Source organism: Psittacula echo (assembly GCF_963264785.1).
Source record: "Psittacula echo genome assembly, chromosome: 1".
Classification (NCBI taxonomy): Eukaryota; Metazoa; Chordata; class Aves; order Psittaciformes; family Psittacidae; genus Psittacula; species Psittacula echo.
In genome coordinates, this window is record NC_137735.1 from 62,313,380 (window position 1) to 62,338,935 (window position 25,556).

Here is a 25,556-nt window from a genome sequence, read left to right on the forward strand (position 1 = left end):
CTGGGGAAGTAGGAGGAGAAAGGCAAGGGTGAAAGGCCCTTAAAGTACTATTTACACTTGGTTTCCTCTAGCAGCATCCATGTGTCAGGACTGAGACCATATGCAGGGCATGGATGATTGATTTCCATCACCCCTGTCCTGCCATCTGTTTGCTGCTGGAATGGGAGTGCTGGTGCAAAGACAAGATGAGATGGACTCTGCCCAGTAGTGGGATCCCAGTGAGAAAGTGCTTTGCAGGTCTAGTAGCTCAATTGTGAACTAGTCCAGCTGACTAGTTGGAGAGTGTGAATTTGATCTGGCTGCTTCAAGAGGGTGCAAGTAGGGGGAAATTCAGAGAGGGGTTAAATATATGCATGCAGAGCTGTATGGGGCTTGCACATGGTGCTGTGGGAGTTTGGATGCGAATGTAAGCATTTGACCTTGGGATGGGGCATGAAGCGGTCAGTGGGGCCTGCATGAGAAAATTTAGCTGTGTTGTGTAGGCTCAAAGAATGTAATCTGAGATTGAGGGAAGAGCACATTAAATGAGTGGCTAGAGAACAGGACCAGGATTTCACTGCAGGTGTGGGGAGGAAGAGCAGGACTTCCAGAGCTGGTAAGACTTTCATTAATCTGTTAACCACCATTCTTCACATTCTCTCAGTTTTCTTCAGAGGATAATAATTTGCCTGTGTTATGCTGCTTGGCTCAACTTGTGAGACACAGTGTGCATCTGCAAATGGCATTAGCTTCAGTATTTGGCTTTTAGCGTTTTCTCATAAAAGACTTCAGCCACTATTGTTTTTAAAACCTTAGGCAGCTCACAGTAGAGCTCATGAAGGTATGCTGTGTGGATGATACAGGAACAAAAGGGTTTTTTTACAGAATGCCTTCTAAGTTTCAGTGTGCAGACTCTTTTAAATTAACATTTGACAATAGAATAATAATGTTAAACAAGCAAGACAGTAAAATGCCAAGGCATTTCTGAGATGCTAGAACAATACATAGGCTTCTCTCAAATCGGTGGTAATGTCAGCAATGGGACAAATGGCTGCTGAAGAATGAAACCGGCTAAAGGCATTCCCCCCCACCTCACTTATCCTGTGAACTGTGTCCAGCAGGTCCCCAGTGTGTTGTAAACTTTCAGGAACAGCATAAAAGCTTTTTATGTGGAGTGGCTGTGAATAATAGATATTTTCCAGAAAAGAATTCCTGCACATTGTGGAGTCCATTAATGCGTGTGTAATCAGTGAGAAGGTTGAATGACAGATTTTTCTGTTAGCTGCTCACACAGACAGCCAACAATTTGGCCACTGTGTGCCCAGCAGGAGTGAGGTGGTAGCAGGAAGGGTTGCTGAGCTCAGACTCACTGTGGGTCTGGCTGGTTTTGGGGGAGTGGTGGAGTTTTGCTGGGGAAGAGGCAAGAAGCTGTGTTTCTCTAAAAGAAGAGCTAACAGAAGACTGTCTGAAAGGAAAATGCTAAAGATAGTATTTTAATGGAAGAGGGTTGGAGATGAGTCTTTTGACTTCCTGTCTGAAGTGTAAGTGATCCTGCTTTGAAGCTCCAAGCTCATGTTACTTTCAAATAAATCCAGTGTCCTTCTTTGATGTCTTTCTAAGAAAACCAGAATTTCTTGGACAAGGTAGGAATAGAAAATGTATTAGGTTTTGTATCCAGCTTGTCTAACAAAGCATTTAAGTACTCTGAAAAGCATTGTCTGCATGTAATACAAAGAAAATGCAGGTGCTGACAAAGGTGCTGAACCTGAAGTCCAGCATGTGAAAGCAACCTCTACCTTTGCTATTACAGTGACATGGTAGCTGTGTGTTTCTGAGTGAAGGTGTCACTTGGGGGCTTATGAATATGGTAGCAGTTCAGGAATTAAATTTACTTCCACCCCACCCCCCTGATACGTAACATATTCTATCACTTTAATGACTCTTGGTTCAGTTTAATTGACTTAAACTTTGTTGCACAAATTTTATATATATATAAGTATATGTATAAATTTTATATATTTTATATATATAAAATTTAAATATAAATATATAATTTTTATATATTTTATATATATATAAATATTTTTATATTTATTTCATATATGCTAAAACTGTTTTGTTGGGGTTTTTTTCCTCTGGGGTGGTGACATTTTTTCTCTTGCTTTTTTTGTTTAAGGCTTATTTAGGTTGTAACAGTGAAAGCAGTGCTAGTGAGAATGCTTTAAATCCTGTTAAAAGAGCAGATCCTGGCTTTCTACTTTATTTAGATATATATTAAAAAAACCCCACCCAAACCACCAAACAAAAAACAAACCAACAAAACCCCCCAAAACCAACAAAACCAACAAAACAACCCCGCAAACCAGTAAACCCACTAAGGTTAGTAATAGACACTAATAAATAATAATTACTCTATAGACTCCTGACTGGCCTAAATGATTCAGAATAGACCTTGATGTTACCTGCCAGGAATGTCACTTACAGCACTTCCATGGGACTCCTAATTTTAGAAGGTGGCACTGAAATGGGTGCCTGAGCAACTTTTCTTTGGCATGAAAATGGAATAGGATCTTAAAAGACTCTTCCTTTTTTTTTCTTCTTTATTACTATGCTAGGCAATAGCAGTTACAGCTGGAGGGATGAAAAAACAGATTGTGTAATGGTTGAGAGATGTTCCTGAGAGCAGTGTATGCCAGGCAGAGAGTCAATTATAGCTGGTTTTCTCTGGATTTCTGCAAATACTTGTTTGAAAAACACAGTTATAGGAAGGGCATGATTTTTGTCTAAATGATGTAGAGACACAAGGAAGAATGAGGAGAATGTCAAAACACATCATTACAGCTTTTTCTGCATACCAGCAAAGGGGCAGGGAGACAATTCGCTGGCATCTCAGAGAAGTAGCTTTGGGTGCAGGAGACATGATTGTGAATCAGCAATGTCAGGTGTGAGTTTGTTGGCTTGCCAGGGATAATTATTTAGACAGCTAACTTTCTTCATCTGTGTGCTAGCAAGCTCCTTGTCCTGCATTGGGTGAGAAATGCAGCACAGCTGTTGTGCAATTTCTTTTAATAACTGGGTTATCAGACAGCATCTGTGTCTCTTAGGGCAGCTTAAGAGCATACTGTGGCCTATGCTTCACTTAACTGCTGGTGGTACAGGTTTTACACTGACCTTGATGAGTTCAAAAAGTCTGTAGTGACCAGTGTTCAGGCATGGTCATTTCTCCCTTCAAAGAGAGAAAGAGATTTGTTGTTACTCATGTGTATATACCTCCTTCTGAACTAGCTTGGTAATCAAGTAGGAATACCCACTGAAAAAATGCATGCTTCAGGTGAGTGTGAAGAGAGTTGATCTCTGTGTATGCCTGTGTTTGTTCTGAGTAGCAGAAACTTTCATGCCTTTGTCACTTACCTCTGGTGACAAGTCCCATTTTGCATCAGAAACTCTGATGCAAAGAATGTTTAGGATGTAGTTATATTTTGACACAATAGTAGTGTTTGACACCGTAGTATTATTCTAGGTAACACTGTCCTTTCATATTCTTTCCCCTTTGCATTGGTTAAGTGGAGTGGAAGGATGAAATGTCAAAAAAACCTTGGGGTGGGAGAGTGTTGGGAATGTTTGGCAATAACAAAACTGAAGTTGGGGTCTTGGGGGAAGAGAAAGGTATAGAGCTGTAAATTATAATCTGCCATACCTAGTGTGGCAGGTACCCAGATGAACAGAGAGAGTTTTTGAATTGTAACTTCAGAGAGTGTTACCTGTTCAGTGGCTTGTGAAATATATGAAGGGTTGTGCAATCTTCTGTGGGCAGAAATTTGTTAGCCCAAAAGGAAAAGCCTAGGTTTATGGTTTTCAGATATTTTCAATTATCCACTGTTAGTTTTAGTGTATGAATAATTTAATAAACACGTTTTAAGTTTAAAACTTTGCAAAATGTGACTGAAATCATGTAGAGATAATATTTTAATAGGATTTGGAAAGAAAAAACAATTGTATGTAATATTTTGAGAATACACAGACCTCATTTTGTGGGGGGCTTGTAGCATATTGAGAAAGAATTGAATTGACGATCATTAGTTTAAACTGTGGATTAAGTCTACAATAGGATGCACATTTTTGTGTGTGACATTTTTGAGTATGTCAGATTTTTGTCTAAGATGAAGCCATTGACTCTGTCAGGGACCTGAAGTGGCATGCAAGGATAATCTTGATTAAGGCAAGACCTTTTCAAAGCTGTCAGCTGCATATATAGAAAAAAGAAAATCCCAGGTAAATTATGTCATTGGTGTTATAATAGTTGAGTCACTGATCTTTAACCTAGATTGAGATTGTCATGGCAGGAGTAATTGCAAATGCTAGGCTCTTGTCATTAGCAAGATGGACAAATAAATATCCTCTTTTCCAGGAATTACATTTTTGTGTTGTTGTCTGTGTCAGGCCTGCCTTTTAGTGGGAAACAGAGAAACATTCCTTCAGAAGAAGGAATGAAAAGTTTAATGCATTCAGCATTTGCATGCACGAGCAACCCAACCATGTGAAAATGAGCAGAGGAATGAGATTTTCTGTTCACCTTTGTGAAACTACAAAGTTATTTTCTAAAAGAAGAATGTTCTTTTAAACCCATGGAGTATGTTTTGTAAGGGATAAAAAGGGTTGAGCTCCCTGTGGCTGCAGAGAATGGAGGCAGTGTATCATATAAAGACTTCATGAAAACGTCAACTATTCATTGCAGCCTGGCTCTTATTATCTAGGATCACAATGGTGGAAATGGCCTTTATAAACTTGCTTAAGAACACATGGATCTGAGTGTGTTTAGAGCTTGGATGCATTTGGTTGAATTGCATAGATGCCTTGATGTTGCCCCTCAGTGTATTCTTAATGGGTTGAGGAAAGTGTTCCAGAGATAGGGAATACAAGTCATGTGAGCTGGTGATTTGTAATAATACCCTCTTCTAACGTGTGGTGTCTGAAGGCTATGGCATGGTTGCTGGTGTTGATAGTTCTATGCCAGGCACCTGTGAGAAAAGTTGTAACTATTTTAAGGATTAATGAAATGCCTTTTGTATTTTCTCTAAATCATCAGCAAATTGAATGTAAGTGCAGCTGGCAGGAATCTGCATTTGAAATTTTGTAGCTCTTCACTAGAAAATTTTTCTGTAAGATGGTAATTTCTTTCGTCTGCATTGTGTGCTTCACTTAGCTGCAGGAGGGAACCATAGGCTTTGCATGGGGTAAACTGAAGACAAAACTTACTGTAATGTATTAATTTCTAATTTCTCGCAGGAGACAGTAGATGCCCTGTCTTAAAAAAATGAGTAATGGCCCTGTACCTTCAACTATAAGAAAGTAAAAAATGGCAGATCCTTTCATACCTTTCTACAAGTCTAGAAGTGTATTATTACTGCAGAGTGTAATAGTAAAATACATTGGAACTTGCGCACTGTATGGAGCTGGTGACAGAGTGAAATAGTCTCTATCAAATGTTTGCAAATGCGCAATTATATTAAGTGTTCTCCTAAGAGATGACATCTGTAGGAACTACATAATAATACTGGGATTGATGCAGTCCCTTAGCATCAGGCAGGGCCAGGTAGCTCCTTTCCACTTGCTCTGGTTTTGCCTGCTAAGTTTATCAGTGGGTGAGTTACTGACTAGTCCTAGCTTAGGCCGTAAATGAAAATGGGTCTCTTCTCATGTGCATACTTTTATAGATATTAGCACTGAGATATTAGGCGCTGGTTTGTGTTTAGTTCCTATAGAGATTCCCACATAGGCAAGTACTGAGAGTAATTAGCATTGTGCAAAGATGTCTTTCATGTGGTCCTGAAGTAAAAGGGACATGGCTGTGGGATGTTAAGATGCTTCATGTAGGAACCTCCCCACTTCCTGTTTTCTTGAGTCTTCTATTGAAATATAAATCTTGTAAAGATACTTTGTATCTTAACCAAGTAATTTTGCTGCTTGCTATGTAAGTACTTTCTGCTGATGAGTCTTATTACGTGTTAATTATTTAATGTAAATATCAGGCATGAAGAAGGACCACCATGCTTTCTTGCTCTATTTGATACCATTGTAAAACAGACCACATGAATGTTTGTTTTATATGATCTTGTAGGATGCTAGTGTCTACCTCTTTTTAAGGAGCAATTTTAAAGTCAAACACTGTTAAGAGGTTAATATATTGTTTTGGTTGGTTTTTTTGTTTTTTGTTTTTTTTTTTTCCTAGCCACTGGGTTTTTGTTAGGTTTTTAAGATAGCTACAAGAGATTTTTAAAGAATACTGTGTTGCACTTAGCACTTTTCATCACAGGACTGTCAGCTCTTCTTGTATAGGCAATCACTGCTACTACGTTTTTTTTTATCAGGTTGTGAAACCAAGGGACAGTTTCTGTTTAAAGAGGGGAACAAATGAGATTAACATTCAAATTTATTAACTCTTTATTCCAAACTTTAAATTCTTCATAACCTTATGGAAATGTGTGTCACTTAAAATGAAAGAGTGGAACAGAAATATTACTGTTTTATACTTGAGATTTCTCTGAAATACTGAAATGTTTTATGACCTCAAAACATTTCTCTAAGGAATATATCATCCCCTATTGAATTTTACAGAATCATTTCCTCAAACCATAGAGCACTGACTCCTGCATGAACTTTCCAGAAAGCGTCTCCGTCTCTCCTGTACCATGTCATTAAAGCACAGAAGGTGAATGAGCGGGGGTGACAGCTTCCAACAGTTTTTGATCAAGGGAATAACAGTCCCAATAAATTAGAGATGACTGTCACCATCCATCATCTGTAGTATAAAATAGAGCTTGCTGGAGTAGAATGCATGTCCTTGATCATGGTGATGAGACTTATGGCAGGATGCTTATGATAACATAGGTACAATGAGAAGGAAGTCTTAAAAGTGAGGGAAGCATTATGCTGTGCAGCCAGCTACCCTGTGTGGAAGCAGTGTGGGTAGTTGATTGGATCAGATAACTTTTGATGAAGTAGCCTAAGACAAGACCGTGCTTTTCAGCCATTACAAGCTGAGGAGTGACTGCTGGTGTTGCCAGATAAATTTCAGCGGGTAACTGCTGTGTTTTGTAAGGCAATTTTGATATTGCTTCTATTTCTACTGCACACCAGGAGTCAAGGTTTTTTCATTTAAGATGTTTACTCTGACTTGTGAAAGACTGACTCAGTAGCCTGTGCATTTAAATTGGGAGTCAGACTGCCTTTTGCTGACTTAAAATTACTTACCTGAATGTGCAAATAAAACCTGAGATAAACTTGTGGAAGCATAAGTGATGGATTCTCAGTGCTCAGCTGGATACACTGACTCTATGAAAAATGAAACTCCTTTCGGGGATGAGTCGAATGCACAAACCTGCAGTTTGCTGCTTTGTCATGTGATGCTGCTGCTGATAAACACTGATGATACAGTGGATAATTAAAATAACACAAGAAAGCATTAATGAAGAAAAAATTAAAAATCAGTATCTTGGTTTGAAGAAAGCACATGACCATATGGAAATTATTCCATGTTTAAGCAAGGTTCTGTGAAACTGAACTATAAAATACTTAGTGTCTGCTGAGCTGCCTCACATACTGGCTAGCAAACAGAAGAACTTGAGGTTTCAGCAATGGCTTGCATTTGGAGGAGAGTCTTTCAGATACTTAAATTTGCTTTTTATTCTTTTCTTAACAAAATGCAGATTTTTTTTAAATGGTCAAAGTGTAGTAGTAGCTTTAGCAATTGAGACCTAGGGACAGGCAGTGAATAGAACGTGGCTTCTTTTTTATTGCTCAGCTCCAGTAAGGGTAGCAAGCTTGGCTGTGTGCAGTATTTCCTAGGGAATTCACTTGTCTTTGCTTCTGGTTATCAACTCCTTCAGCTGGTCATTAATCTCCAGGAAATGTTCTGGAACATGAGCCTTATTACTTAAACAGAGAGTTCATCTTGTGGTTAGCTTTTCGTGCTTAAGATGTTGCTTCTTTGAGGGTGATTATTGTGAGCTACACTCTGAAGGTAAGGAGTTCACGTCTTCTGTTGAATGCAGAGCTACAATGCTGTAATAGTTGTTTATTTTCAATACATGTTGCTCTACATATATGCTATAATACTTGCTTCATGAGTTGTGGATATCTAGTGAGAAGTTTGATTATGGGTATGTCTGTTTAATTAGAAGGAATCAGACGAAGCCTGACCCATGTCTAATGTTTGTTTTTCATTGGCATGTTCCAGATGTTAAATGGCAAAGAGGAAATGAGTAGAAAATAACAGCTACTTCAATCAAAAATATTGTGTTACAGGTAGCACCAGCTTTCAACCACCAGAAATAACTTTTTGTCCTCCAGTGGTTAGCAGCCCCCTTATATGTTTTAAGATTTTTAAGGTGTGATTAGAAGCTTGTCCAGGCAGTTTTGGTTTGCCATAGAGGAAGATAAAGTGGGTAGCTTTCACCAGGACTCTTTCCCCAAAGTGAAGATGACAAACTGATAATAGTGGTCCTGTTCCTTGTAATGTTACATAATCTCTTGATCTTGTCAGAAGGGAGCTCTTGTGCATTAGACTAATCATGATATCAGGTCAATATTGAGTGGCCTGAGAAAACTAGCATTACGTTGTTTTCCATCCCACACTCAGTCTAAATGCTGCTGTAAAATATTCCAAACACGGATGATAAGCAGCTACATTGTAATAATTTTTGTCTACAGCTTGACCCTTGCACACTGCTCTATGTACTGTAATGGACTTTTTGAAGATCTTTCTCTTTTCCTGTTTAAAGAGAAGTTCAGCACCATAGGAGGTCTGTGTCTGTGCCTGTCTATTTTTTTTCCCCTCCCTTCCTTTTATTTACTTAGATGTGGTACAAGTGCCGCATGGTTCCTGAAGTAACAAGTGAATAGCTCACAAGAGACCCTCGTTAGTCTTTAAATGAAAATAATTTAGTTCTTTTAGCCTATTAGTGCTTAAGAATAGCCTTCTCTAAGTCTATTACCTCTGGGATAAAAGCATCGAATAAGCAGCGTGTACAACATGACTTGTTGCTAGGGAAAGAGGCTTTCTTCCTTCTCTGCCAAGCGGAGTGGCTTGTATAGCAAATAAAAACTGAATGACCTCAAACTGCATTCTGGAAATCCTCTTTACTCTTCAGTTGGCAATCTGGAAATATTTCCGTTGAGTGGCTCTGGCTTTCTGGAGCTGTTCTTAGTCCCTTTCAGGAAGTCAGCAATGTGGGAAAAGAAGCCTCTCCAGCCTGTCGGGGTCAGATCTATGAGGGCAGCACTCACTGCTGATGCTGGTCTCATCCAAGTAAATGCCCAGAGGCTGGCCGCACATGGCTCTGTCAAAGCCTGTGAGATGTGGGCAGAATAGTCTGTGAAATTGGCTGTCTTTTCCCATTGTCATCACTGAAGCAAAGGGACAACTTCTTTGCAATGCTGCAGAGGAAGGCAAAATGTTGGTAGCAAAACATGTAATAGCTGACTGCAGGGAGTAACATAATTTGAAGCACCTTTGTGAGTGTAGCCTTATCTTAGACTTCGCAGTTGCTGGAGTCCTGAGCTACAGCTGGCAAGTATGGCTGTGGTGATGGTCCTAGATTTGGCGCTGACACTGTGTGGACTAACCCAGCAGTCTTGGTTGGTGGTGGATTTTTATTGTTTTTGATTGTTGAATGCTGGTTTTGGTGGAGTCACCGATACTAGCCTCCATCAGAAATGATCAGAGGGATGGAACACCTTTCCTGTGAGGAAAGGCTGAGAGAGATGGGATTGTTCAGCCTGGAGAAGACTCCAGGGAGACCTTATTGCAGCCTTTCAGTACTTAAAAGGAGCCTATATGAAAGATGGGAAGAGACTTTTTAGCAAGGCCTGTTGCGATAGTGCAAGAGGCAATGGTGTTAAACTAAAAGAGGGGAGATTCAGACTGAACGTGAGGAAGAAATGTTTTACAGTGAGAGTAGTGCAATATTGGAAGAGGTTTCCCAGAGAGTTGGTGGATACACCATCCCTGGAGACATCCAAGGCCAGGCTGGATGGGTTTCTGGGCAACCTGATCTAGTTGAAGATGTCCCTGCTCATTGCTGAGGATTTGGACAAGGTGAGCTTTGAAGGTCTCTTCTGACCCAAACTACTCTATGGTTTTATGATTTTATGAGAATCATTCCAAGGTTGTTAAAATAGGTCAGACAGTGTAAAAGTGTGTTGAGAGGAGTCTTGCCAGAGTACAGGACATTTAACTCTTTATTAGCAGCAACGCACATAAAAATACTTTCTGCTCTTTAACAGCTGAAGCTTAAAACAACTGCACAAAACACAGTGGAGAAGAAGCTGAGATGGTGCCATACTGATTAGTACAAGAAACTTCAATACAGCAGGTCTGCGGCAGTGTCTTTATTCAGCATAGGTTAATCAAATGGATCCTTTCCCCCCTCTGGAAATGAGAGAGGTTCAGTTTTAGAACTCATACTTTTCCTTTAAGAATAGCAAGTTCTGGAGTTGATACCGAACAGGTGAAAAAAGGGTAATTAATAGTTTTTAAATGTTTAAATGCCAAAAAAGGGCTTGGTGCTTATTGCTCTGACATCCTCTGTCTTACTTTCAAATGTCTTTTTGCTGCAAGTCATTGCACAGGACAACAGGGACCAGGACAGACTGCGATTTTCTTGATACTAGCATGATATATATATAATAATGAGGGACAGAAGCCCGAAATCCTGACAGTGTCTAAAATCTGAGGCTGTGTCTTACTCACCCTTTGGATAGATGCTGTAGCTGTCTCAGTTTAGTAATAGACACAAGAATACCACGAGACCGATTATGGCTGTCATGTACTTGTCTGGCACTCATATTTAAAAGGCCTCTTTGCAAGTGGTATCTTAAGTCTTGAATATATGGTGTGAAATGTCCATGTATCAGTTAAAATGCTTTGAAACTCAGTGATGAGGACTGTACACTAAATATATGACAGGAGCATTTGCAATCTTCACTACTTGCATTGGTTTTCCTAGATGATAAAGCCGTTTGTGTTAGAAAATGTTTTTCTTTATCCTGAATTCTTCTGATCAAATCTTTTTCTAGTCCTCGTGTAAATGGGAACAGAGGTCTTGATCTTATGCTCAGGAAGGAGGTCATTAAATGGCTGTACAAATCTGTGATTCAAAATAAAAACCTATCCCCTAGAGTGGAATAATATCTCATCTATTGATCTCTGCTTTAAAAGGGGGGGGGGATGGTGGAAGAGGGCAGAGAAGACAGAGAAGTTGCTGTGGAGTGATCATTGATACAAACTTTTCTTATGAGAGGGAAAGGAGGTGGTTTAGAGATGGGGGTTTCTAATTCAGAAATGCAGAAAGTAGCCTGTTGTTTCCTAACACAAACCCTGCTAAAAATAGTTGGATACTGTTGCTTCAAATGCATTTGCTACTGTTTGTGTTTGCTTATCATCTTGCAATTCAAGGGAGCTTTCAAGCTGGAGAGCTTTTTTTGTTCTGTTTTGCTAAGTGTATTCCAGGGGATCTCATTTCTTGATTGAGGCTCCAACAATGGATTGTAACAGTAGAAATGATAGTAACTTGCTTCATTCTGCATAGCTCCAAGCCTCTCTTTGGATGTCTTCGCTGACACAGGTAGAAAATGAGCTTGAATCCAAGTCTGTCTTTTAGATTTAGGCCATTGATCGGTGGCTCTTTCAGTTGGACTGTTTTGGGGTTTTTTTTTGTAGTATACATAATCAAGTGTTTTTCAGGCTAAATAGCAAGCATTTGTGAAAGGATCCTACCTGGATGGATGACATTTTGAGGCCTTGGTGTTCTGCCTCTGCAGTGGGAAAGTTTAACCCCTTTGTTGATCCTAGGAGTTATGTGAACCAGTCTCACCTGGCCTGTCCACAGGATGGACCTCTCCTTTGAGTGCTTGTTGGAAAAGGTGGGAACTGTGTTTGGCTTTTGTGCATCTGGGTGCATACACAAATAACTGAGTTTCTGAGTAAATTGGGAAATTGTAGCAGTGTAATCCCTTTTCCTTTAGACAGGTGTTTCCCAGGACAGCTGTTCAGTTAAAAGCCTTGGAATGGCTAAAATCTTGCTTTTCCATAAAAGCAGCATTTCATATCAACTCCCCATCCAACTCCAAAATATGCCTTTGAGTCTAGATGTCTCTTCTTGGATTGCTACGGAGCACGTGCAGAAGCAGTTCACCTGCAACTGTCTGCTTCACTTGGGGTATCTGTCCAACTACGTTTAATGAGTTAACCAGTTTGTGTTCAGTATTTCCTAGACACAATTGTATATTAAAAACGCAAAAATTACCAGAACTAGAATAGGAAACTAAAGAAGAGAGCTTTTTGATCATAAATATGAGATACTGATTGTCAAAATCAATGCTGACATTTGTACAACACTATTTGATTCATGTAACGGTTAAAACGGCAGCCTTGAACAGGATGCTTTATTGAACAAGATAATTTATCACAGCAAATGCGTTCACAGAAATATTTTAAAATGAAAAGCATGATAAATCTGTCTAGAGCCTACACACAGCATGCCACCTGGTAAAGATTTTAATGAACTGTTCTTTATTTAACAGAAAAAGTCAAATTAGTGCTGTTGCTTGCTGAGACTTCCCTTATCTCAATCACTCTGAGGTATCATTGAGCAAATGCTTCTAAGTGGAGCAACTCCAATGTTTTAATTAGAATTACAGCAAATTGGTGAGGAATGCCATTAAATCTTAAGCAGCTTTCATGCAACTCAGCCATGAGGATGGACTTTTTATCAAAGCCACTCAGTGTTTTCTTAGGAGCCAAAGGAGACCCAGTCTCATACCATGAGGTTATTGGGAAATTATTTCTTCTGGATTTTCTAAATGGAAGAGGATTATTTCTCTGAGTAAACCAAAAATGTACTAGGATGTTATACATCTGTGTTTGAAAGAGAGAAAGCCTTTGGGTGCATTAAGCCGTGTAAGACAGGGCTTAGTGGAGGGGTTTTTTTGCAGCAGTGGGAGAAGGGTTCACCCATGTCTCCTTTCTGCAGCCTGTTTTTAGAGGGGAATTAGGAGATGTGGAGTATGTCAGACTTGAACTGTCTGCATAAGGACAGATGCCATCCTCTGAGAGTCTGCAGGAAATTTATGTGCTGCTTTGTTTTTATTACTGATGAGTTAAGTGTGTTCCTTAAGGATTTTAGATTGGGCAATGGTTTGGGAGATTACAGTTTTGTAGGATCTTTCTTCCTATGCTTTTCTATTAATTACCACTCTTCCATCCAGGAGCATAGTGGATGCTTGTTATGTAGTTCCTTGATTGTCTTTCACCTACTGCGGATGTAAAAAATGTTTCTGGCTGAGTAAACAGTACCCAACTTCTGTTTAAGCTATGCAATGACCATACTGAAGCTCTCTGTTGTATAAGGGATGTAGAAGGAGGAAAGGTGCTAGAAAAAGTAAAAGCAATAGGTAAGGAGGTAGAATAGCAAGGGAGAAAGCTATGAGGAGATTTATAAGGTACACAGGCAAAGTAATGATCATGATCAATAATAGTCATTGGTAGCAGCACAGCAGTTGTAAAATTAAAGCCTTAAAAAATAGTAAGAAAACCTCATTAATTACCTTCATTGTCTATTCTAACTTCCACAGGCTTTGAAGCAGCCTGTTGAAATGGCCTTGAGCCAAAGGCTCAAGTGTGAGATTGGAATTCAGAAGCTTTTCTGTTTTCCTTTTGGCTGAACTATGTTTTGTCCCACAAGACAAAATAATGTGACAAGCAACTCTAAATTTGAGACACCCCCTCCCTTTTTTTGCAGTGTCCTAATCAGTACCTTGGTTTCCCATGATGATCCCAGCCTCCCAGCTGTAATCAGTATGCTCCGTAGCTGTGAGCATGCCAGAAAATGGGGCCACATCTGGTTAGGCTCCAAAGTAAACATTTTTACTTGCAGATTGGTGGACTAACAGATTTGACATCTTTGCTCTGCGTTTTCACTTTGAAGAAAATAAATCTGCAACAGAAATAAACGTGCATCTAAAAATGCTTAAAACTTCAGAGCTCTCTTTCAAAAAAGTGGATTCCAGAGTGTAGACAGCAGATGACTGGTATGAACTATTCTTTCTCGTTAGTTGGAGGAAAGGCCCCTTTTCAACAATAACTCCAGGCAGGGAGCAGTCTGCTGGCCAGAGTATTACTGTGTTTGCCAGAAAACCTGGAGTTCTGTTTGTGTTCACCTGCTGTGTGAACTTTGTCTTGGTTTCTCCTCTTGCGTAAACTGCAGTTCGTCCTTTGCTTTTGTAAGGGCTACTGCGGTCTCTCCTGCAGACCGTGAAGACCTTCATGGTCATTTATATTTTTGTAATTTATTAAAATAGCAGCATGGAATCTAAACTATTTATATTAATACAGTGTGGGACAGAGCAGCTGCTACAGTGCAGTTAATAATGTTGGTCTCCAGTCACCCTGAATCCATTTTTACCCTAGACAGTCTGGCACTCTGCAAGATACCCCACCCCCCCCAAAGAGGTCTGCAGAAGGCATGTCAAACTGTCTTATGGAAAAGTGTATAAATGATGGTTTGGTACTTAAATATGAAAACCCACAAAAAACTGTAAGGAAACCAAGAACACTCAGTTATTCTTGATACACCTTTACAGACTGTTGTAAAATACCTTTGGTGTTATTAGAAGTGAACAAAAAATCCAGATTAGGAAAGTCTTATTTATGCTCACTCAAATCCTATTTTAAGACAACATAATCTTGAAAAATATTGGCTATTTTTAAAACATATCTTTAATTCAAAAGGTCAGCCTCCCTGTGGTCCTTGGGCCTTTCGGGTATGGAGGAAGCAGCTATATGGCTCAGCTTCATCAAGACTTTGGCTATGGTCTCCCATAGTGTACTTATAGCCAGACTGCTGGGATAAAGGTGAGAAAAGTGGACTTTTTTTGCATGGATACCTTTTAAGTAGAGACTCTTCCGGCCTGTGTTAACTTATGACTATGTGATTTCCATCATGCACCTTTTAAATTCCTCTTGGAGTAGCAAACTCGCCTTCCTGTCCTGGCTGTCAAAGGTGGAATGTGTGAAAAAAATACCCAAGGGAAAACAATAGGTTCCTTCCCTTTTTCCCAGGACATAGGAAAGCATTAAGGGAAATTCAGCCACAGAACCGTGCAGTAACTTCTGGGTGAAAGTAACAAGTGTTTGATTTATGTTTTCTCTCCAAAATTCCACCTGAAATTGTGAAAGTATGTTTTAATTTATAGAATCACAAGGTAGTTCAACCCCCCTGCCATGGGCAGGGACGTGACATCCTAGATCGTGTTACCCAAGGCTCTGTCCAACCTGGCCTTGAACACTGCCAGGGAATGGAGCATTCACCACTACTTTGGGCAACCCATTCCAGTGCCTCACCACCTTCACAGTAATGAACTTCATCCTTATATCTAACCTGAACTTCTCCTGTCTAAGTTTAAACCCATTACCCCTTTTCCTATCACAATATTTATGTAGGTGTCTGTTTTGCCCGAAGGTCTAGTTTTTAGAACACCTTCATCTTGCCAAAAGCATCAGCTTTCCATGACAAACTCAGTGTGTTTATAACCTGTGTCAGTGTTTTGTGTGCTTTTATCCATCAGGTATCAAACTGTTCAGTTCCTAAGGCAGCTTTTAAACAGCCAGAATTCTCTGCTCATTATTTAGGTTGCATAATAAGAATATTTAAGGATACTTTTTTACACATTACTAATACTTGGATTAAGAAACAGCTAGTTCTCTTGCAAAAGCGATAAAAGTCTGTAATTCAGATCAGTTATAAAGATGAGAAACTACCTGATTTAAAATTAGAAACAGTATCCCAGGATGGAAGAAGCAGACTAATACGCTGAACTGAAAGTAAAACCTGGAAAAAATCTACTGTACACAAATAGTATTGCTTGAGAAGTCATTTGTAATCAGTGAATCAGTTTTCCAGTTGTTTTAGTTGTTCAGATAGCACAGAAGATATGACCTCAGTCTCCCTAAAATCACTGCTTAATTAATGTAATCCCTTAGTCAAAGAGCAGTAGAGTATCTTGCATTAGATGCCAGAAAGCTAAATGAGCTATTTAATTTGTATTTGTAATACAGTAGCATTTCTAAGCCATGCTAATAAAGCTTTTGCTATATGGACAAAAGCTAAGCAATGTTTAAAAGTTAAAGCAACAAGCAATATAGGCATTAAAAAAACTTGCAAAAGAAAGATAGCCCTTTCTTGATAAGCTCTGGGGTTTTTTTTCCATGTGAAACTAGACATTTTTTTCCCTCAATAAAGAAACTGCAAGATGGTAACTTACATAGGACAGGCAAACTCTGCTGTAATATTCTTACTAGCCGAAAGCCAACAAGAATATTTGCACAGGAAAAGGAAAACTGATTTCAGTGGAATTGTATGCCCCTTTCCATGTCTTTGTCACATTTCTTTATTTATGCTGTGAAAGTTGCACTTTATATATAATTTCTACGAAATCTGTAGCAACTTCAACTTTTACAATGAACTGTCCTGGAAATGAATTGTCCTCTGGTAGGATGCTTGGCCATGTATAGCTTTCCTGGGAAAAGTTGTATGTGTTTGGGTTGGAAAGGGCTTTACATCTTAAATGCAACATGCAAGGCATAAACAAGAAAACAAAACCATGCAAACTGATTTGGATCATCCTTTTTCTCAGGTCAAACACAATGTTAATCATTCCTGATAAACATTCTCTTTTATCTGTGTTTGAAGTGCTTCAGAGCTGAAGAATTCAGTCTCTCAAGACTGTGCTCTCTGCCTGTTCACTGTTTCTTCTCCCGATCACACTGCACCTAGAGAACAGAGGTGGTTTTTGTATACCTTAAAAAAATCAATCAAGAGAAACAATTTTTATCAGTTTAAGAAGCCTTTGTTCTTTTAGTAGGCTTTATAAGAGCAGAAATAAGTTCTTATAAGGGACACTGTCATCATAAGCTGAGCCAATAAAAAGTACTGAAGAAAAGGGGTTGGGGAAGGAGGAAGGATAATGATCCTGTATGAGAAACTTGGAAATATGTCTGCTATTTCTGATGGTCAGAATCAGTCTGATCTCCACCTGGGATTTAGCTGACCATGGTTTTAGCTACTGCTGGTTTTTTGACTGTGAGTGCTAGGGTAACTTCATTTAACTGATAGTAAACCGATTATTTTCTTGGTGCTATAGTGGAATAACTGCAGGGTTCCTCCCTGTGGGTGTAGCAGGGTCTCCCGTGAACCTGCCTTAGATATCTGAGTAAGCTCCCTCCCCTCCAAAGGCCTCTCTGAGGATTTCCTGGGACTTAGAAATGGATAAATCTTATTATTTATTTATTTTGATTATTATTTGCATGGCATTATTCTTTTTTCTTTTAGTCCTTGTTGATGATCTTCAGAAGATTGAGGCAAGCCAGGCACTGAAGCACATGGTTATTCTGGAGCTAACCGCTTCAGCTCTTTTTAGCCCACTGACCAGCTTTTGGAGAGGTTGCAGGTTATAGTGCTCTGATTACTTGTGTTGGTTTTCTTTTCCTTCTCTGTGCAGGGCCTGCATTCACTTTCCAGGCTGGGCCCAGTGTTCTGGCTGAGGCTTTCAGTGTTTCAGTTTGGAGACAGACAAGCTGTTTGTTGCTCCATCATCTGTGCTCCAGGGAGATGTTTGCTTCTTTAAGCATTGTGCTATCTATCACTTATATTCATCTGTTAGCTGTTACAATGGGTCAGGTCTTGACAGTCTGCTCTGAAAGCCAATTACCCAGCTGTATTTTTTCCAACAGGTATGCAGTGTTAGTGTTTCCACAGACTGTTAGACTGTTTTCCTGCTAAATTAATCCTCCCGCAATGTAAAAGCATAATTCAGAATGAGACCTACCAAAGCCCTTCATTATCTGTTCTGGTCATTCTAAGTGTTTTTCTTTCCACCATGGACTAGATCCTAATCCTTTTCCTCAGCAGTGGGAATTAGACCACAAATTGAGCATATAAATGATATCCACTTGATTCTTGGAGGTAAGGCAGCTGTGTGCAGTGACCACTGATTGCCCACCTTTTCACAGTAAGAGAAGACATCAAGATGGACTAGACAGCTTAGTTTCAGGGCCTTTTTTCCTCCCTTTGAATCTTATCTTGAAAAATATTTAGTTCAGTATTTAATGATTGACTTGATTTAACCTGCTCAATAATACATGCTACATTCTTTCACAGTGTCACCTCTGTCACTCAAGACTGTCACTGGAGAGCTCTCCGTATAAATGAGAGGCCATACTTGGAATTTTCTACTGCCAGCTGTCATCCTTTTGGGGAATAATTGCATTGCTTTAGCTTAGATATTCCATGACTGAAAGTCAGTAAATTTCCTTTGCAATAGAGGTCTGTAAAGCAAGTGTTGGTACTCTGTCTTCTGGTGCTTTGTGCTTTATTGTTTTTTTTTTTTTTCCCTTGGGAAAATAGTTTCATTTAATAATAAGCTAAATTTCTTATTTACCAGAGCTTTCATAGCTGCCTTTTTCTTCTGTAGTAATTCAGTAATGCCCAGTCCGATTATTATCTATTGATCATAATTTAATGATCATTACAAAGCCTAATTTTATCACAACTTCCATGCATGCATCTAATAATGATCTTAGCTTGTGCACGAGTCCTTAAACTCAGTGCAGTCCCTGAATTTATTTGTACATGTCTCCTTTGTCTTCAGAAAATACCAAGGGTCCTTTCTGTAAGCAACATGGCAATTGCAGAATGAGTTCCCCAGGAAGGCACCCTGTATTGTACAGCTCCTGCAATTTCTTTTGGCCACTGGACCCTGTAACCTGTTCTGTGAACTGAGCTCAGTCCCATTATACCTGTCTCCCTTCTCCTGAACTGGGTCCAAATTACTCCTGCTGGAAGTGCTTGTGTGGGAACAGAGGCACACCATGCCTGTGTGTCTGAGGTAACTGTCAAGAGTGTTACTCATGAATTAGCTCACCCTCTGTAATGATCTCCCAGCTCCTTATACCTGCTGTGCCAAACTTGGGGAAGAAAAGCAAAACCTCTGCAGAAGAAGCTGTGTTTCTCACAGAGGCTGGTGACATATAATTGAGTAAGCTCATTCATTAGGGAGGAGGCAGGAGAGGGTGGATAAAATAGGTGTTAAAGCTTCTCTAGATACCATAGAAAATCAGCTTTAGAAAGAAAAGCTGCTTCTTACTAATCCAGGATCTGTCTGAAACTCTTTAAAATAGCAGGAAGAATTTAGAGGTGGGAAAAGAATGTGTTAAGTTTTACTTTCAGCTGTAAGGTAGAGGTTGGTGCTGGGAAACTGATTCAGAAAGTGAAAAAGCTTTTAATAATTTCAAACTTTGTCTGAGACACGGTTAGGAAATGGTCACTCTTCTCTCTTGCCCCTGCTATTGGAATGAAAACAATAGGCTTGCAGTATGCCTGTATCTAGCTGCTGGTTTTAAGCAAACTTAGTTTTTTGCAGTGTTACAACTTAACTTGGTATGAGCTTGCTTTCTCTTGTGGAACAAAAAGGGGAGTTTTTTCTAGTGGCTGCTCAAGCCAAGATTGATTCATTCTTGAAGGGAAAAAAGTTTCTCTGGAGCACAAAAGGCACTCAACCATTAAGTGAGATGTGTGGCAGGAGGGAAAGATAGAAAAATCTTTAAAGAGGCTAATCACATCCTAGTAAAACTGCCAGCTCATTCTGTCATGTCAGATTAATGTTTTGGTGCTCATTGCCAGGCAAACAGTACATGTGGTGGTAAGCACCACAGAGAGGTGAATTTACTTCTTGTTTGGAAAACTAAGCTAAAAGGTATTCTTGAACCTTTCCCTAGGTAAAGAAAGAATCTTCTTTATACTCCTGTTCGTGGAATTTCTGAGAACTAAATGACAGTACTCGTTCTTTAACGGAAACAAATTGGAGTAATGTGTTAACAAAGTTGGATGAGAAAATGTCAAATGCAATGGAATTTTTGGTAGAAAAATGTATGCTGTGTACTGACTGCATTTTACCCAGTCAACCCTATGTCTTGTGTAATTTCTCTGTCTTTGTTCCTGGCATGTTACATAACTTCTAAAATCTGAATAACCTCTCATCACCCCGCAGATGCCTCAAATAGCACTTGTTCTTGCCCTGTGTATGCTGCAGTAACTGCAAGACAGACGACATCACCTCCTGCAGTAACTGTACTTCTTCTAGAGCTTTGGTTGCTTAAGTGGTATAAAAGTCCTCTCTTATAATAAAAATTCTAAAAATCTCACTCTCTTAAAATAAAAAATGTACGAGAACAGCTGTTTCCTTCATTCTCTTATAATGATAGCTTGTATTAACTTTGTTGTTGTCCCGCTACTGTAATGTCAGGTTTTCTAGCACACATGATGGATATATAACAGTGACAATTCAGTAAAATCACTAAAACTTTTTTTCTTTATGTAGTGTTTACCAATAAGATTTCAAACCCCTAACGAACATGCAAGTAAGATCTCTGGACAAAAAAACTTCCTGCTTTAATTGTAGAACAGCAATTCTGTAGCTTCAAAACATCACTGGAGGTTTCTAGTCAGAGCATTACCCTGCTGTAGTCACAGTTGCAACCTTTTAGGCTTGCTTATGGTAACTACCTATCTATAGATGTGTTGTGAAATAATCACACCAAATAACTTGATAGATCATAACTGTAGGGCAGTAACAGGAATGACACTGAAATGTTTGAAATCGACCATTGTTATTTAATTGGGTAGAGAGGCCAGGGAATTGGAAGCAAAGAGCTGGCTTCCAGCAGAGGATGCTTTTTTTGCAGACTAAGGCTAAGTTTGCTTTCACAATCATAGAATCACAGAATGGTTTGGGTTGGAAGGGACCTTAAAGCTCATCCAGTTCCAACCCCACTGCCACTGGCAGGGACACCTTCCTCTAGACCAGGTTGCTCTAAGTCCCATCCAACTTGGCCTTGTGCAAGGGTGAGGGCAAAACACGTGTTGCAGTGGACAAGGCAAGTCCTTGTCACTGCGCTGTGAACAGTGCTGGGTAATGCTGTGCTGCATGGCCCAGTGTGCTGGGATATGCTGGGCTTTGCCCAGTTAGAGGCTGCTGAGGCAGTTCTCTCCTTCTGTGACAGCACTGATCCAGTACTTGGAGCCAGCTTGTTAACTCACCCTGGTCCCAGCTTTAAACACAGATACCTCTGTGCAGGTAGTCAAATTAAAGTCCTAGCTTTCAGGATTGCTGTGCCCTTTTTGCATCAAGTGATTTTACTGGCATCTTGGAAATACATTGTGATGGTGGAAATAAAATGGGATTTTTATGGTTACTGCAGTCAGATTGTGATTTTTAGTGAGCACAGTGCAGGTTTCGTTATTGACCTCAGTACAAGTGGATTTCTGCCTGTGCTATAAATTTTCCTCCTCACCTCATGTCTGTAGGTTCCCGAAAGCACAAAGGGCTTGCTCAGACTTGAGATACTCTATTTTTGTGATAGTTTAGAGGCCAAACCAGTAGTTATGTAAGGAATGAGGATTTATAGTTAACTGATACCAGCTTGCGTGTCCACTTTATCCTTCTTTGCTATGCATCACTTGTTTATGAATCCACAGTACATATACATGTCTGTATGTACATGTAGAAATATGCATATATGTATATATGTGCATGCATATCAGGGATATTATTTACTCTGGGTTCATTATAGGCTTTACTGTGAAATACAGTGGATGCCTTTCAGGCTGTGACTTTGTAAATACTGGTGACATTAAGAGTATTATCCACTAAATGTAATATTTTTAAGATGCCATTCAAGTTGAAGTATGTGGTTGTTCTTAATTATGGCACTCAAGAATTTCCAGATACAGCAACAAAAGAAACCATCCGAGCAGCACTTTGTTGCACTTGGCTATGAGTCATATAACCGATGCATGGACCCAAAGTTCCTTTATGACTCTTAATCCTCCTATCGGTTGCCTCCTTCCTGGCTGTTTACCTCCTTGCCTTTCTGAGAGCTGATTTCTTCTTTACCCCTTCCTATGGAGATGCTAGACTTCAGTATGGAGCATAGCAGTTGATTGTGCACCACCTCAGCACTATTTCTGAGGACTTTTTGTCCCAAGGGATGCAGTCCAGCTTGCAGAGAAGCATGAGTCTGCATTTGTTCAGGAACTGCACTCTGCCAGAGATAAAGCCCTGGAAACCTTTGCTGCCAAACCAATGTGGCCACTTCTGCATTGTTGTCGTCAACTGGTTTAACCAACCTCTAGAAACAAAGAAGAAGAAAGTAAGTGAAGATCCTCAAAGTTAACTGAATCTGTACAAAAGTGCCAGAAAAAAATTCCTGGGAAGAGTTTCCCATGAAACAAGAAAAACAGATACGCAAATGCAGCACTTCAAAGCTGAAGTAAAATTCAGTGATCTTTGATAAATCATCAAAGCTAGAAGGGCAAGAAGAACATCTGATGTAACTACTGGTGGTGTAGACTTCTGAAGTGATGTTTTTAAGGGGTGACAGGACAAACTATGAGCAAGCAAATAAACCAGTTAAGCTTTGGGGAGCTATATTTGAATAAATACTGATGACATTATTTTGGCAAGAAAGCAGTTAATTTCCTCATGTGTCTAAGTGCTTTTGGAGTAAAATCCGCCCAGAGGCATTGAAAATAATCTATTTGCCTTCATAGTTTCCAGTCAACATCTTAAAGGCATGGGAATTCCTTATATCATAAAGTTTCTTGGGGAAAGCCTGATATCTCTTGAACATAGGCGATAAGTCTGCTTTAGAAAATGAAGTTCAAAGAAAGCTGGGGAAGGTGTACCTAGAGAAGAGTAATGAGAAAAGAAAGAGGCACAAGGTTGCTTCGGTGTTTGTTACACAGAGTGTTTAAAACAGGAAAAACTAGCTGATGAATCACTTGTGTGATTGCCATCCTGTCTCCTCTTCCATGTTTCCTCATGAAGTTCATCTGCTGAACGGTGCTGAAAGTGATGCAGGGAACCAGTGTGGGATAAAACATCTCTTTGAGCAAGACTGTAATGGTGTGATTCTAATGCAAAGTAGGTTTATGTCAATCTTGCTGCACTACAGTATTTTATCAGGCATTTTGTTAAGTGAGTAGTAATTTTTCTTCAGTTAAAAATTTTATATATGCAAGTTTTTAATAACAACATTGTTTTTCTGTTTCTGTGATCTTTGGTTTAAAGCAACAGTGTACTGTAGTAAAATCCATGTGTGTGGATTTTACTCCTTTCAAAGTGGGCTTGAGACTTGGTTAGGGAAAAGGCCAGTGCTTCTTGAGCAACTCAGACTTCTTCTGCATCCTGTAAGTCACCCTCAGCACTCAGCTTAGAGAAGCAGAACTGCCTTGGTAAGGACAGAAGTGTTGGAAATTGGAAAACAGCCTGGGCTTACCAAGAGCAGGAGCTCTCTGAAATGCTGCTGACGTGGTGGAGGCATAGCCTACAAACAAAATGGCAATGGGACCCAGAAGGGAATTGTGTCAGGGCCACGTTTGTCTCTCAATCCCCCTTTTTCCTACATTTCTGTAGACTGTATGTCTTGTTCCCTGCTGGTACCATCGAGTTTTCTTTCTTTTTTGAAAGAATATTAATATTGTCTAATCTGGAGTCTCGAGTTGAGGGTTTGTTTTAAACAGCTCTGAATGATTTGTTGAGTTTGATATGAAGCAATGTGAAGTTTTCTAATTATGGAACATTTACATGCGCTGATACCCAAGGCAAAAAATGTATTTCCTCTGGAAATCACCTTCATCTTTTATGTGCAAATGACTATCTTCTTAGGTGTCTTAAGTGCAGTTGTGTTTCCCCGTGAAATTCGATAACTCAGGGGGAAAAACCAGAGCTTTAACTTGTTGAACCTCTCTGATAGTCTGTACTCCTAGGATTATCCAAGCTGTAAGGATGGGACAGATGTAAGGAAAGGCACAGACAGGCAACTGAGCAAGGGGACTGAGAGTGATGGGAGTACTGGGGTACCCCTGCTCATATAAAAACTCAGCAGCCATATGGCTGTGGCACATGAGGGGCCACATGGGTTTTGTACAGTGTGTTTGCTGGGTGTCAGTGTGCTGGTGTAAAACATATCACTAGCTGCTGAGATCTAGGCAAAGGGACAAAGACTAGATAGCCTTGGTACGGTTGTGCAGATAGCTACAAAACTCACTGAAGGGGAAGTGTTGCTATGTGGTGAGGCAGAAGATGGGTGTGAAAGCAGACAGAATGGGAAGTGAAAGAGCTGCAGTTACTCTCTTAGGCTTTCCCCACTAGTCTGAGGCATGCAGGTGCATGTTGCACAAACAAAGCTATTTTCTTATTTTAAAAAAACTCCATAGATATATTTTTAAGTATTTCACGTGCACTGATATTTCCAATAATAGCCCTGAAAATAGACAGTAAAATACAGTTAACCGTTTGAGGACATGTTTTCTTTTTCAACCACTGCAATATTCTCTATGGTATTGCTCTCTGGATTCCCTTCATATTAACTTAGATGTTATGTTTGGCTTTAGGCTTCACATTTTAGTAGATGAAATAGGCTTCATCTATGAAATGAAGATGCTGAGGTTATGAATAGTATGACTGTTTTGTTTTTGTGTTCTCAAAGATCTGTCATTAAGACAGCTCACTGTAAAGTAAATACTACAAGGGTTTTACATCACGGAATCAGAAAGTATCACATCATAATGAGACTGCAGCATGTCTGTGAGTTGTTAATGAGTTGACAGCAGAGCTGAATGCAATTTTCATTTGCTGCCTCGTTTACAGAAGGCATGCATACGTTGTGTGCCTACGCTGACACAAGGTCCTGAGCCAGTGAAATTTACCCCAGATGAAGACTGATCTGCCCATCCTGGGTGCTTGGTGGAGCTTTTCTTAGGTAAAGCTAGCTCAAGCTGAAAGATAAACTGGTCAAGAAAAATTAGACTTGTCTTAATGGTCTATTACATGTGACATAAAATACATGTAGTTGAAAATGTTTTTTAGAGATTCTTATTCCTGTTTTCCCATGATTCGCAGAAAAAATATATTCATAGAATCACAGAATGCTTTGTTTTGGAAGGGACCTTAAAGATCATCGCTTCGAGGTCTCTGTCACGGGCAGGGACACCTTCCACTAGACCAGGTTGCTCAAATCCCATCCAGCCTTATATGCTGTTTTTCTCTAGCACGTATATGAGAAGTTGAGCAATTTTGTGACTTATCTTTTACCATTCATATAGTTATCTTTGCTTATGATTCTATTCTTGCCTAATAAGGTATTTCATGGAGGTTTTGGAGCGTGACAGCTATTAACAGTTGCTGCTTATAGCAGGAACGAAGGAAAACAGTCTCATTAGAGCTATTGGCCAAAGGGACTTAATGCTTATAATACACCTGTATATGCAGTGAGTAGGGAAAGCATCCACAACTGTTAATTTGTGCTGCTACTACCACCTCAGCAGAATACTGTCTATTTTATCTGTTTCAGTAGAAAGTAGTATAATATTTAATGAAGGTGATTTTTTATGATCTGATAAAATATCTGTGCACCCTGTCTTTGGCTTCTCATGAGATACTGTACGTGCTGGTGAACAGCA

The 25,556-nt window shown here is 39.6% G+C and overlaps 1 protein-coding gene across 1 annotated transcript in view; it reads left to right on the forward strand.

Annotated features, from left to right (window-relative positions):
- Positions 1-25,556, forward strand: part of ARHGAP24 (Rho GTPase activating protein 24) — a gene marked incomplete at both ends in the record, with an annotated part of 211,156 nt that overhangs the window by 51,166 nt on the left and 134,434 nt on the right. The gene's annotated exons all lie outside the window — the stretch shown is intronic.